This window comes from Nerophis ophidion, linkage group LG09 (genome assembly GCF_033978795.1).
Source record: "Nerophis ophidion isolate RoL-2023_Sa linkage group LG09, RoL_Noph_v1.0, whole genome shotgun sequence".
Taxonomy (NCBI): domain Eukaryota; kingdom Metazoa; phylum Chordata; class Actinopteri; order Syngnathiformes; family Syngnathidae; genus Nerophis; species Nerophis ophidion.
The window spans coordinates 15,535,535-15,549,041 of record NC_084619.1 but is presented as its reverse complement, the minus strand read 5'-3'; the positions used below and the strand labels follow the sequence as shown (position 1 = coordinate 15,549,041).

General features: G+C 40.4%; 1 protein-coding gene across 4 annotated transcripts in view; it reads right to left on the bottom strand.

Annotated features, from left to right (window-relative positions):
* The window catches only part of LOC133559058 (collagen alpha-1(XIX) chain-like), a 325,779-nt gene that overhangs the window by 201,772 nt on the left and 110,500 nt on the right, over positions 1-13,507 (bottom strand). The gene's annotated exons all lie outside the window — the stretch shown is intronic.

Sequence of the window (13,507 nt, the reverse complement as noted above, 5' to 3'; positions counted from 1 at the left end):
CAGATTTTATGTGAGTGTTTTTCTTGTTTTAAGGGTTTTGGTCCTAAATGATCTCAGGTTGTAGCTGAGATGTCATGACCTATATTGAGTAAAACATGCTTGAAACTAAAATATCAACTGTTGCAAAGCTGTGTCAACAACACCCACAAGTATAAAAGTACTTTTTTAAAGTAATAATTTATTTCTTTATATCAAGATAATGCCACTAGCATTTACTTAATTTAGGAATATTTTTCAAAATATTGAGCAAAAAGGTCTCATATTTTTTTTCTACCAAGAAAATTGCACTTAGTGAGAATGTACTTATTTTAAGGTATTTTTGATTCATTGAGGTTAGCTAATTTTACTTGTTTTGGAAAGTCTTGACAAACTAAATTTTCTTGTTCTATTGGCAGATAATTTTGCTTAGTTCAAGTAAAATACCCCTCATTTTTGTATTTTTTTTCCTTGTTTTTGAAGACTGACTTTTTGCAGTGTATCGATGTAAAAATATATTTTTAGACCTTATGATGTTGCGATCGTGACTCGGATCTTCACATATTGTTTATTTTTCCATCTTTGTTCTCATTCTCCATTTGATCCGTTTATTTCCCGTTTAGTCCATCACCATGGTTACTTATTAGTTTCAGCTGTTACTCCCGGTTCCTGCACACCTGTTCTCTGTTAATCACCTTCCCTATATAAGCCTTCCTCTTTTCATTCTTCTGCCTGGGACTCTAATTTGCTCACATGGAACAAGTAACGTCAGGTATGGTTTTTTTCGCTAGCTCATTAGCTAAGCCACCTTATTGTCATCTTTAGCTCACATGCTAATGATCTTTGTTTTTACTTTTCGTGCCATCGTGCCAAGTCTTAGTTCTTTATATGTCCTAGCTTTCACGCTAGCGTCTTTTGTTTCCCTTTTTATTAGCTCCAGTGTTTTTGTTCAGAGCTCACTTTTTGTTAATAAATTTGTTAGATCCTACCTCTGTTGTGTTCTTCGATTGACGCATCCTCGAGGGAATCGAACCCGGTACCACGATGCCGAACCGGCGTTACGTATGATTTGCCTGAGCGGCTAGGAGACCCCGAGAGTAAGAAGCGGTTGCCTTGTCGCCTTTCCATTAAGAACAAAACATTTGTTTTTAGTATAAGTTTGCTGGTTTCAAAAAACGTAATTCCATATCATTATGTCAAGATAATGGCACTAGAATTTACTTAATTTAAGAATATTTTTCAACATATTGAGCAAAAAGTTCTCTTCTTTCTACCAAGAAAAGTGCACTCGTTATTAATGAGAATATACTTATTTTAAGTTATTTTTGGGTTAATTGAGGTTAACTAATTTTACTCGTTTTGGAACGTCTTGCCAAGCCAAATTTTGTTGTTCTATTGGCAGATAATTTTGGTAGGTTCAAGTAAAATACCCCTCATTTTTGTATTTTTTTTTTCTTGTTTTTGAACACTGACTTTTTGCAGTGTATCAGCCTACAAGGCAGCATGTACTACTACAAACCCCGTTTCAATATGAGTTGGGAAATTGTGTTGGATGTAAATATAAACGGAATACAATGATTTGCAAATCCTTTTCAACCCATATTCAATTGAATGCACTACAAAGACAAGACATTTGATGTTCAAACTCATAAACTTTTAATTTTTTTTTGCAAATAACAATTAACTTAGAATTTCATGGCTGCGTTACATCACTTTTTCTTTTAACAACACTCAATAAAAGTTTAGGAACTGAGGAAACTAATTGTTGAAGCTTTGAAAGTGGAATTCTGGAGGACACCACGTCCTCTTTTTCCAAAGTTAATTTGAAATGTGGACTCGTCAGACCACAGAACACCTTTCCACTTTGCATCAGTCCATCTTCGATAAGCTCGGGCCCAGCCAAGCCGGCGGCGTTTCAGAATATTGTTAATAAATGGGGTTGGCTTTGCATAGTAGAGCTTTAACTTGCACTTACAGATGTAGCGACCAACTGTAGATACTGACAGTGGTTTTACGAAGTGTTCCTGAGCCCATGTGGTGATATCCTTTACACACTGATGTCGGTTTTTGATACAGTACCGCCTGAGGGGTCAAAGGTCCGCAATACCATCGCTTACGTGCAGTGATTTCTCCAGATTCTCTGAACCTTTTGATGATTTTACAGAGCGTGGATGGTAAAATCCCTAAATTCCTTGCAATAGCTCGTTGAGAAATTTTGCTCTAAAACAGTTCGACAATTTGCTTACAAAGTGGTGACCCTCGCCCCATCCTTGTTGGTGAATTACTTAGCATTTCATGGAAGCTGCTTTTATACCCAATCATGGCACCCACCTGTTCCCAATTAGCCTGCACACCTGTGGGATGTTCCATATAAGTGTTTGATGAGCATTCCTCAACGTTATCAGTATTTATCGCCACCTTTCCCACCTTCTTTGTCACGTGTTGCTGGCATCAAATTCTAAAGTTAATGATTTTTTTCCGAAAAAAAAAAAAATGTTTATCAGTTTGACCATCAAATATGTTGTCTTTGTAGCATATTCAACTGAATATGGGTTGAAAATTATTTGCAAATGATTGTATTCCGTTTATATTTACATCTAACACAATTTCCCAACTCATATGGAAACATGGTTTGTACAATAATACTGTATATTCTCAACTGGTTGCAGTGGCTCTTTCCTCCTTCCTGACAGACTGAACCGGGCGTCCATCATGATAATTAGATTAACATTCTGGGTGGGGTGACTTTACTTGCCTTGCTGTATATGCTGCTTTAAACCTCAAAATAAGGCCAAGGATTGGTGGCATGTCCCCCCGCCGCCACAATGCCCTCTACATTTCCTTGAAGCAACGCTAAGTGGCTTAGAGTGGTCACATTTTCTTCAACAATAAATTGAAGTAGACAGTGCAAGAGACGGTCCGAGTTGAACGTAAGGCCTTGTGAGAGCTTTCCACCGCCGGCTATTTTTATGAAAGATGTGGCGGTGTCAGCTCGTCCCCTCTCAAGATATTCCGCGTCATTTTGTCGGCGGCCCTGACTCTCGCACGAACCGAGCGTTTGCAAGCGTGAGCAAGAGTTGCTAATTAGGTGAGAGTATCTCGCTGTATCAGGGGGGCCGTGAGCGAGACCCTGTTAATGACACGTGTCCATCAAAATAGGCAACGGACACACAGGTCGGTCAACAACTCTAACACCACATGTGACTACTAAAGTTAGGAATAAGGGGAAATATTAGCACGTTAACAGCTGCCAGAATACAAGGGCAGGCGTCAGGGCATGTATTAAAAAGGTCCCATTTTAAACTTTTTAATTAGTCCTACAATAGGTATAAAAATGATTTTATGAAGAAAAAATAATATGTGTGAATGCTTTGGAGCATTTACACATAAGGTTTTCTACACCAAAATGCATCTATGTATTCAACGTATTCTTCTCCAGATTGTACCATATGTCCCGGCAAGAAATCTGCCTTCAAAGGACTCCGGCTTATTAGTGATTCCCAAAGCCCAAAAAAAGTCTGCGGGCTATAGAGCGTTTTCCGTTCGGGCTCCAGTACTCTGGAATGCCCTCCCGGTAACAGTTTGAGATGCCACCTCAGTAGAAGCATTTAAGTCTCACCTTAAAACTCATTTGTATACCTTTTTAGACCAGTTGATCTGCCGTTTCTTTTCTTTTTCTTCTATGTCCCACTCTCCCTTGTGGAGGGGGTCCGGTCCGATCCGGTGGCCATGTACTGCTCGCCTGTGTATCGGCTGGGGACATCTCTGCGCTGCTGATCTGCCTCCGCTTGGGATGGTTTCCTGCTGGCTCCGCTGTGAACGGGACTCTCGCTGCTGTGTTGGATCCGCTTTGGACTGGACTCTCGCGACTGTGTTGGATCCATTATGGATTGAACTTTCACAGTATCATGTTGAACTTTCACAGTATCATGTTAGACCCGCTCGACATCCATTGCTTTCCTCCTCTCCAAGGTTCTCATAGTCATCATTGTCACCGATGTCCCACTGGGTCATTATTGTCACCGATGTCCCACTGGGTGTGAGTTTTCCTTGCCCTTATGTGGGCCTACCGAGGATGTCGTAGTGGTTTGTGCAGCCCTTTGAGACACAAGTGATTTAGGGCTATATAAGTAAACATTGATTGATTGATTGATTTGGCGCGCTCTACCTTCCACATTTTTTGCCCGATTCAAACCATTCCAGCTTCAAACTGTTCAGCCTGTCTGGGAATTGCGGGCTTTCCCTTGACAAATTCCGAAAATTCCCAGATTTCCCAGAATTCCATGTTTTCTGAGACAATTTTCCCATTAAAAAATTAATTGGCCATTTTTCAGACTTCCGCCGTTTCCACAGTTTTCAACCGATTCATACCATTGCATTTTTGATTATTAATTTCACCATTCTGGAAATTCAAACTACTTTTTCTTCCAAGTTCAAAAAAATACCAGGATTTTCCAGAATTCATGGTTTTCCAAAGACTTATTTCCACCCTTTTTTCTGGCGACTACTCCTTCCATATTTTCCAATGCATTTCTACCGTTCCACCGTCAAAAAATTCCTCATAATCAGGACACAAAATGAAGTTGTTTTTTGAACTGGAATAATTCCAAGTTTTCCCCAAATTCCAGGAATTCTGTAATACAATTCAACAAGTTACTACTTCAACATTTCTCAACCTATTTGAAAAATTTAAACACCAACCATCATTCATACCATTCGAGATGTTTACAATTTTCAAAACAATTCCCGCTTTTCCTGAAATTCCCAAATTTTGGGGAAAATCCCATTCAACCCTGGTGTAATGTTCATCTTGCTGTTACTCAGCCAGTGATTGTTAGGTTTTTTAACATAAAAGTGTTTGATTGTAAGCCATTAAAAACCACGAAATGCAACGGGTCCATCAGACCCACAAACACTGGCTGAGTAACTACAATATGAACGTTGCACGGAAAATTAATCTGCCAGTTTCTGCATCCCACAGGGATTCTTCTTGTGTGTTTCTGCACCTGCGGTTCCCACCCAAGGTTGCAACATTGTTTGTCAACACGGTCTGCTCTCATTTTCTCGCACATTTGACCCTCTGATGTTCTGTGTACCTACACTCTGTCCTCCTCCTGTCGAGACCTGCTGTGTGTGTGTGTGTGTGTGTGTGTGTGTGTGTGTGTGTGTGTGTAACACAGAACATCAATTTCCACACTTCTATAAGTTATTTCACCTTTTTATGTTAAGTACATAACTCCACATGTGTTCATTCATAGTTTTGATGCCATCAGTGACAATCTACAATGTAAATAGTCATGAAAATAAAGAAAACTCATTGAATGAGGAGAATTTGTGTCCAAACCTTTGGCCTGTACGTTATATTCAAGGATAATTTATGTGTCCATCCATTTTTTATTACGTTTAGTTCTGTGTTTACTGTATTTATGAGCTCTTTGTAGTCATCAGTACTGTAATATATATTTGCGTCATCTGCAAATAGTAAAAATGTCAGTGCTTTGGATGTATTAAACATATCATTAATATACACATTAAACAGATCTGTAAAATATAATATGTGCAAAATGTAGGCCAACGAACCACCATTACATGGAACTGTTTTAAATGTAGAAAAAAACCTCTTTAAAGCACTATAATGGAATATTTTCAAAGACAAGACTACATTTCAACTTCGAAACTAGTTTTATCAGTAAACATCAATGCCCTGGTATATATTTCTGGATTTATCACACGGAAGTCTTGATTAAACTATATAAATATGCTCTGAATGTTTGAAGACTAGTTGAGAATTGTGCTTAATTCTAAGGACGCCCACTGACCATTCCATAAGAAGAATGCCACAACATCAAATTGACGCCTGCACCTTCAAGATCAATCAGGAGAGATTTTCAAATACTTCAGATCGAGAAGTGCTGACACTGAACAACTTCGGGAAGGCATCAAAACGTTTAGATGTGCGAGCCGCAAAACACTCAGCAGAACTAGATGCAGTGCATTTGGCGAGTTTACCCACTGAGACATAACACAGCTGATGAAAGGTCATAAATTCTTAATACTGTTCGAACACATTTGGGGTGAAAACAGAAGGTTGGCATTCTTGAGCTGCTTGTGTCCAGATGTCTCAAGTCGTATGTGTCACTTTGGCTTTTTCTTCATCTGCACACTCTTCCTTGACCTACTTAATTAAAGGCCTACTGAAATTAGATGTTCTTATTTAAACGGGGATAGCAGGTCCATTCTTATGTGTCATACTTGATCATTTCGCGATATTGCCATATTTTTGCTGAAAGGATTTAGTAGAGGCTTCACGGTGGAAGAGGGGTTAGTGCGTCTGCCTCACAATACGAAGGTCCTGCAGTCTTGGGTTCAATCCCAGGCTCGGGATCTTTTTGTGTGGAGTTTGCATGTTCTCCCCGTGAATGCTTGGGTTCCCTCCGGGTACTCCGGCTTCCTCCCACTTCCAAAGACATGCACCTGGGGATAGGTTGATTGGCAACACTAAATTGGCCCTAGTGTGTGAATGTGAGTGTGAGTGTTGTCTGTCTATCTGTGTTGGCCCTGCGATGAGTTGGCGACTTGTCCAGGGTGTACCCCGCCTCACGCCCAATTGTAGCTGAGATAGGCGCCAGCGTCCCCAGCGACCCCAAAAGGGAATAAGCGGTCGAAAATGGATGGATTTAGTAGAGGACATCGACGATAAAGTTCGCAACTCTTGGTCGCTAATAAAAAAGCCTTGCCTTTACCGGAAGTAGCAGACGATGTGCGCGTGACGTCACGGGTTGTAGGGCTCCTCACATCCTCACATTGTTTACAATTATAGCCTCCAGCATCAAGAGCTATTCGGACCGAGAAAGCGACGATTTCCCCATTATTTTGAGAGAGGATGAAAGATTCGTGGATGAGGAAAGTTAGAGTGAAGGACTCAAAAAAAAAGATAAGGCGACGGCTCCAGGCGGCAGTGTGAGCGTTTCAGATGTAATTAGACACATTTACTAGGATAATTCTGGAAGATCCCTTATCTGCTTTTTGTTTTAGTGAGATTGTAAAGTCATACCTGAAAGTCGGAGGGCTGCGGTGAACTCCAGTGTCTCTGAGAGAAGCCAAGGAGCCAAGTTCGCAGCTGCCCTTTTGAACTGCAGAAGGAGGGCGCATAATCCACTGAAGTCTCCGGTAAGAGCCAACTTAATATCACAATTTTCCGATCCAAAAACATGCTGGTTGACATAGAGAAACATGTTCGCATGACCGTTCTGTGTTAAAGCCTCACAACAAACAAAGAAACACCTGCTGTGTTTCGGTGCTAAAGGCAGATGCAATCCAGGCTTTCCACCAACAGCATTATTCTTTATAGTCTCCATTATTAATTGAACAAATTGCAAAAGATTCAGTAACATAGATGTCCAAAATACTGTGTAATTATGCGATGAAAAGAGACCACTTTTAGCCGTACAGTAAGTGGTGCTGGGCTAATATGTCCGCTGCAACCCGAGATGTCACAAACGCGTCATCATTCCGCGACGTTTAAAATTAAAAATTTTAATTTAGTAAACTAAACCGGCCGTATTGGCATGTGTTGCAATGTTAATATTTCATCATTGATGTATAAACTATCAGACTGCGTGGTCGGTAGTAGTGGGTTTCAGTAGGCCTTTAATATTTCTGCATATTCCACTTTTTTTTTGCTGGAAGTGAAGCCAACTCCTTAGTGCAGTTTTGTCTGTTCTATATAAAAACAAGAATAACCTTAAGCGTCAACAGCAGAGGTCTTCTTGCCAAGACAATGAACACAAATGGACGTCACCTGTCCTTGGCTGGTGCATGTCAGCTGTGATGTCAGGGAACAACAACATTCCTGCTGTCAGGCAAGCTTTCAGCCCACTCCGACGTGGTCATGCACTGCCACCGCACCGTTACTTAATTCTAAGTACTTGGAACTGTATCTCCTGTGAGGTTTTCTTTTGTTGTTTCAAAATATGGTCGGACACAATCCACTTAGGTTGGCTACAAACCAAGAAACAACAGCACTCCATCTTACTGTATGACCTTTCTCTTGAACTCTCAATTTATCTTTTGACATAATTCACTAAATTGAACAGAACGTTTAGTATTGACCTCAAAACCCTCGGTGAAACCCACTTGATGCTAGGCACAATTGATAGGACTTAATCATAAGTAGCAAATTGGTCGATAAATCACGACTCTGTATCAATCAATCAATCAATGTATACTTATATAGCCCTAAATCACTAGTGTCTCAAAGGGCTGCACAAACCACTATGACATCCTCGGTAGGCCCACATAAGGGCAAGGAAAACTCACACCCAGTGGGACGTCGGTGACAATGATGACTATGAGAACCTTGGAGAGGAGGAAAGCAATGGATGTCGAGCGGGTCCAACATGATACTGTGAAAGTTCAATCCATAATGGATCCAACACAGTCGCGAGAGTCCAGTCCAAAGCGGATCCAACACAGCAGCGAGAGTCCCGTTCACAGCGGAGCCAGCAGGAAACCATCCCAAGCGGAGGCGGATCAGCAGCGCAGAGATGTCCCCAGCCGATACACAGGCAAGCAGTACATGGCCACCGGATCGGATCGGACCGGACCCCCTCCACAAAGGAGAGTGGGACATAGAAGAAAAAGAAAAGAAACGGCAGATCAACTGGTCTAAAAAGGGAGTCTATTTAAAGGCTAGAGTATACAAATGAGTTTTAAGGTGAGACTTAAATGCTTCTACTGAGGTGGCATCTCGAACTGTTACCGGGAGGGCATTCCAGAGTACTGGAGCCCGAAATGAAAAAGCTCTATAGCCCGCAGACTTTTTTTGGGCTTTGGGAATCACTAATAAGCCGGAGTCCTTTGAACGCAGATTTCTTGCCGGGACATATGGTACAATACAATCGGCAAGATAGGATGGAGCTAGACCGTGTAGTATTTTATACGTAAGTAGTAAAACCTTAAAGTCACATCTTAAGTGCACAGGAAGCCAGTGCAGGTGAGCCAGTACAGGCGTAATGTGAATAATGTAATAAATATAAAGTACAAACTAGAAATCAAGGACATTGTGTTATATGCTGGATCTGGTGTGGTGCCTATTTATAAACTAATCTCTACTCTGAATTGAATATAAATGAGACTATACGTAGAAAGGACTAAGAAAACACAGAGCTAAGCCAGGCCCGATCTCCCAAAAGTAAAAAAGTTCGAAATCCAGATTTATTCAAATCAGCTTCAAAATGTAATCACTTGTCTGCCGATAATTTTCTGAGCTAACATAGTGAACACTTAACACCTGCAACTGTTACATAACTTTAAAGGCCTACTGAAACCCACTACTACCGACCACGCAGTCTGATAGTTTATATATCAATGATGAAATATTAACATTGCAACACATGCCAATACGGCCTTTTTAGTTTACTAAATTGCAATTTTTAATTTCCCGCAAGTTTCTTGTTGAAAACGGCGCGGAATGATGACGCGTACGGGTGACGTCACGGACTGTTTGGAAATATTAGCGCTGCACCACTCGCGGCTAAAAGTCGTCTGCTTTAATCGCATAATTACACAGTATTTTGGACATCTGTCTTGCTGAATCTTTTGCAATTTGTTCATTTAATAATGGAGACCATAAAGAACAATGCTGTTGGTGGAAAGCGGTGGATTGCAGCTGCCTTTAGCACCGAGACACGGCCGGTGTTTCTTTGTTTGTTGTGAATCTTTAACACAGAGCGGTCAAGCGAACATGTTTTCTCTACGTCAACCAGCATGTTTTTGGAGGGGAAAATTGTGATATATATCTTACCGGAGACGTCAGTGGATTATTCGTCGTCCTGCAGCAGGTGTCAAAAAAGGCAGCTGTGAGCTTGGCTCATTGGCTTCTCTCTGAGACACTGCGTGTTCACCACAGCAATCCAACCTCGAGGTATGTCTTTACAATCTCACTAAAACACTATTAAAACAATAAGCAGATAAGGGATCTTCCAGAATTATCCTAGTAAATGTGTCTAATTACATCTGAAACGCTCCCACTGCCGCCGCCCGCAGCCGTCGCTTTTTTTTTTCTTTTTTCTAGTCTTTCACTATCAATATCCTAACTCACAAATCTTTCATCCTCGCTCAAATTAATGGGGAAATTGTCGCTTTCTCGGTCCAAATTGCTCTTACTGCTAGTGGCTCCCATTATAAACAATGTGAATACGTGTGGAGCCCTGCAACTCGTGACGTCACGCGCACATACTTCCGGTAAAGGCAAGGCTTTTCTATTAGCGATCAAAAGTTGCGAACTTCATCGTCGATGTTCTCTACTAAATCCTTTCAGCAAAAGTATGGCAATATTGCGAAATGATCAAGTATGACACATAGAATGGAACTGCTATCCCCGTTTAAATAAAGAAATCTCATTTCAGTAGGCCTTTAATATAACATAAATACTTAAATAGTATGCTGAATCTGAATTTAAAGTAAAAAAAAATAGCCAGTGTTTGTATAACATAAAAGTCCACTATGGTTGACGCCAGCCAGAGAAGGGTATAGAACGTATATTATAAATTATCCATTAATCCATCCATTTTTCTGCTGCTTGTCCCTATTGAGGCTGTGAGCCAAATCATTTGTTTGTGGAAATCGCTTGGAATGGTGAAAAGCCGAAGTGGAACTGTCATGCAAATAATTAGTGCGCTAGCCAGATTGCGTCACACGACAAAAAAAATATGACTCAAGTACCAAAATATATGATTATAATGTGTATAAATAGCTAAAAAAAAAAAAGATTGCATGCTAACATCAGCATGCTAACAGAAAGATTTGTCAAGTGAGATGTGTATCTGCGGGATTAGCCAAAAAAAAGCTACCATGCTTACATTAGCATGCTAAAAGGCAACAGGCATCAAGTGCCACAATATATATGACTCCTAAGTGTTTACCTGCAAAATTGGAAAAAAAGCTAGCATGCTAATGTCAGCATGCTAACAGTTAGCATTCGTCAAGTGCCAAAATATATGAAGGTGAGGTTTATACCAGTAAAAAAAAGCTGGACATGCTCACATGCTAGCAGTTCACTAACATTAGCAAGGACAGCTTTGACTTTGGAACGGTTTGAATCGGTAGAGAAGTGGGAGATGCGGAAGTTTGAAAAATCCATCCATCCATCCATTTCCTACCGCTTATTCCCTTTTGGGGTCGCGGGCGGCGCTGGCACCTATCTCAGCTACAAATCGTTCGTTCATTTTAAACGGGGAAAATAATGTCCCGAAAATGTGTGATTACTGAAAATGAAAATAATGGTAGCAGATGTGCCATGAATGAGCTGACAATTTGTATAGTGTAATAATAAACCGAATGAAAAATGTGGGAGAAGAAGGTAGATAAAAAATAGATTGTAATAATAATTACAAAACTTCACGGCCTGGGCGCATCTCAGTGTGCATTCATCAGTGCGCTGCGCTGGGCGTACCTGTGCGCGCCACTCCCGCTGCAGCTGCAACCATCTGCAATCTGCACACTTGTCTCTGATGAGATTCCAGGGTTTTTTAAGCCAGTACAAACATGGGTTCCGGGCCAGAATGTAGCAACCTGTTCCCGTTGAGCAGTGGTCCCCAACCACAGGGCCGCAGAAGAATTTTTAATAATTTTTATTTAATTTTTTTTTTTTTTTTTTTAGTAAAAAAACATAAAAAAACACAATACACACTTACAATTAGTGCACCAACCCCAAAAAATCCCTTTTTCAAGACCAAAAAATAAAAAAAAAAATTAAAAAAAGAATCATCCCCCGACAGGCCGCGGGACAAATTATCAGGCATTGACCGGTCCGCAGCTACAAGAAGGTTGGGGACCACTGCCATTGAGTAGGCAGCGCGTGTCAAGCTCTATGCTCTGTCTGTGTTTTCTCCTCCTCAGGTGTCATTGGGCGTTGTCCTGTGTCGTGTCGTTTCCTGATTGCGAGATGTGTGTCTCGTCTCCCCGTGTTCCCCTCTGGTTCCCTGTCTGCCCTTTTTAGATCTCGACCTCCCACCTGACGCCTCTCTCCTGCCCTTGACCTCGCGCCTGCTTACGGACCTCCGAGCTTGTCTCGCCCCTAGCTCAACACTTCCGGTAACACTCATCAGATCATGGCTGCACATACTCACACCCATACACCTTTTGGATTAGTCACACTCCATTCCCTTGTTTATTAAAATTGTATAATAATAAATAAAGAGCTAAACGTCTACATCCCCTGTACACGTAACACGTGTGAGTCTTTTGAGTATTCATACAGTGTAATGCTGTACTAGTTTACAACTATATTAAATATAAGAGAATTGTCATCTAGTGGGGTACCAATTTATACTACCTGAAGACTCCCAACTCAATATTAATAAAGCCTCTTAACTGTCTTCAATATATAATATCAATTTATCTAGGCTGACCATATTCTGAAATCCCAAAAAGAGGACACATATATGCTTGCCAAGGCGGGCGGCACGCTAATGCTGGAACTAGGTGAAAATTTGCCAATGATACTTAAACTTGCTTTATAAATAATATATTTATTAAAATAAAGCATTTTTTCTCCTTTGTTGACAGCAGTGTTGGCGCTAGGAATTTTCAAAATGGGGTCCCATGAACCCCATCAAGTCATAAAAATGGGGTCCCACAGCAAACTTTTGGGGTCCCACTTTTTTTGTAAGCGTTTTGAAAACAAATGATAAACATGTACATTGTACGGTAATATCTCACATTACATACTGTGTTTTGGAAAAAGGTTGTCATAAACGTTACTTAATTCAATAAAAGAAATAATATAAAAAGAAGACAAATTTGTATGCATATGTAAATGTATTCAGTTATAAACATTCATTCACTTTCTTCTTTCCTTCATGGATCAAAACTCTACCGCTGCTGTTAGTTTTTTCTGTTTTTATTTAATAAGTTGTAGGTGTATTTATTTCAGTATAAAAGTGTAAAAAGTGTTTTGCTTAGGCCATGAAATGATGATAATGGTGTGCCAAGGCATACATACATTTTTATATTGAACGTTTAAATCTCTGGAGTCTATATCAACTCCAGATCTATTCCTCATTTCAAAATGTTTTATTTATTTTTTGGTTTGTTTGTTTTCCGCCCTTTTTTGTCAAACAAAACTATTTTTTTTATGGAAAACACACAAAATATTCCACCAAAAATATTTTTCAAAGTGGAATATTTGATGTGACGTAATCAGGGTTGAGGTGGGGGGTTGGGGGTGTGTATTATTTTTGCATCCCGGAAGAATCAGGGTTGCAAGGGGTTCTGGGTATTTGTTCTGTTGTGTTTATGTTGTGTTACGGTGCGGATGTTCTCCTGAAATGTGTGTGTCATTCTTGTTTGGGTGTGGTTTCACAGTGTGGCGCATATTTGTAACAGTGTCAAAGTTGTTTATACGGCCACCCTCAGTGTGACCTGTATGGCTGTTGACCAAGTATGCCTTGATTGACAATCAATCCACTACCTCACTATTTCTATCTCTGCTCCTCCCTCACGAATGTTGCTGCATGCGCACACCTTC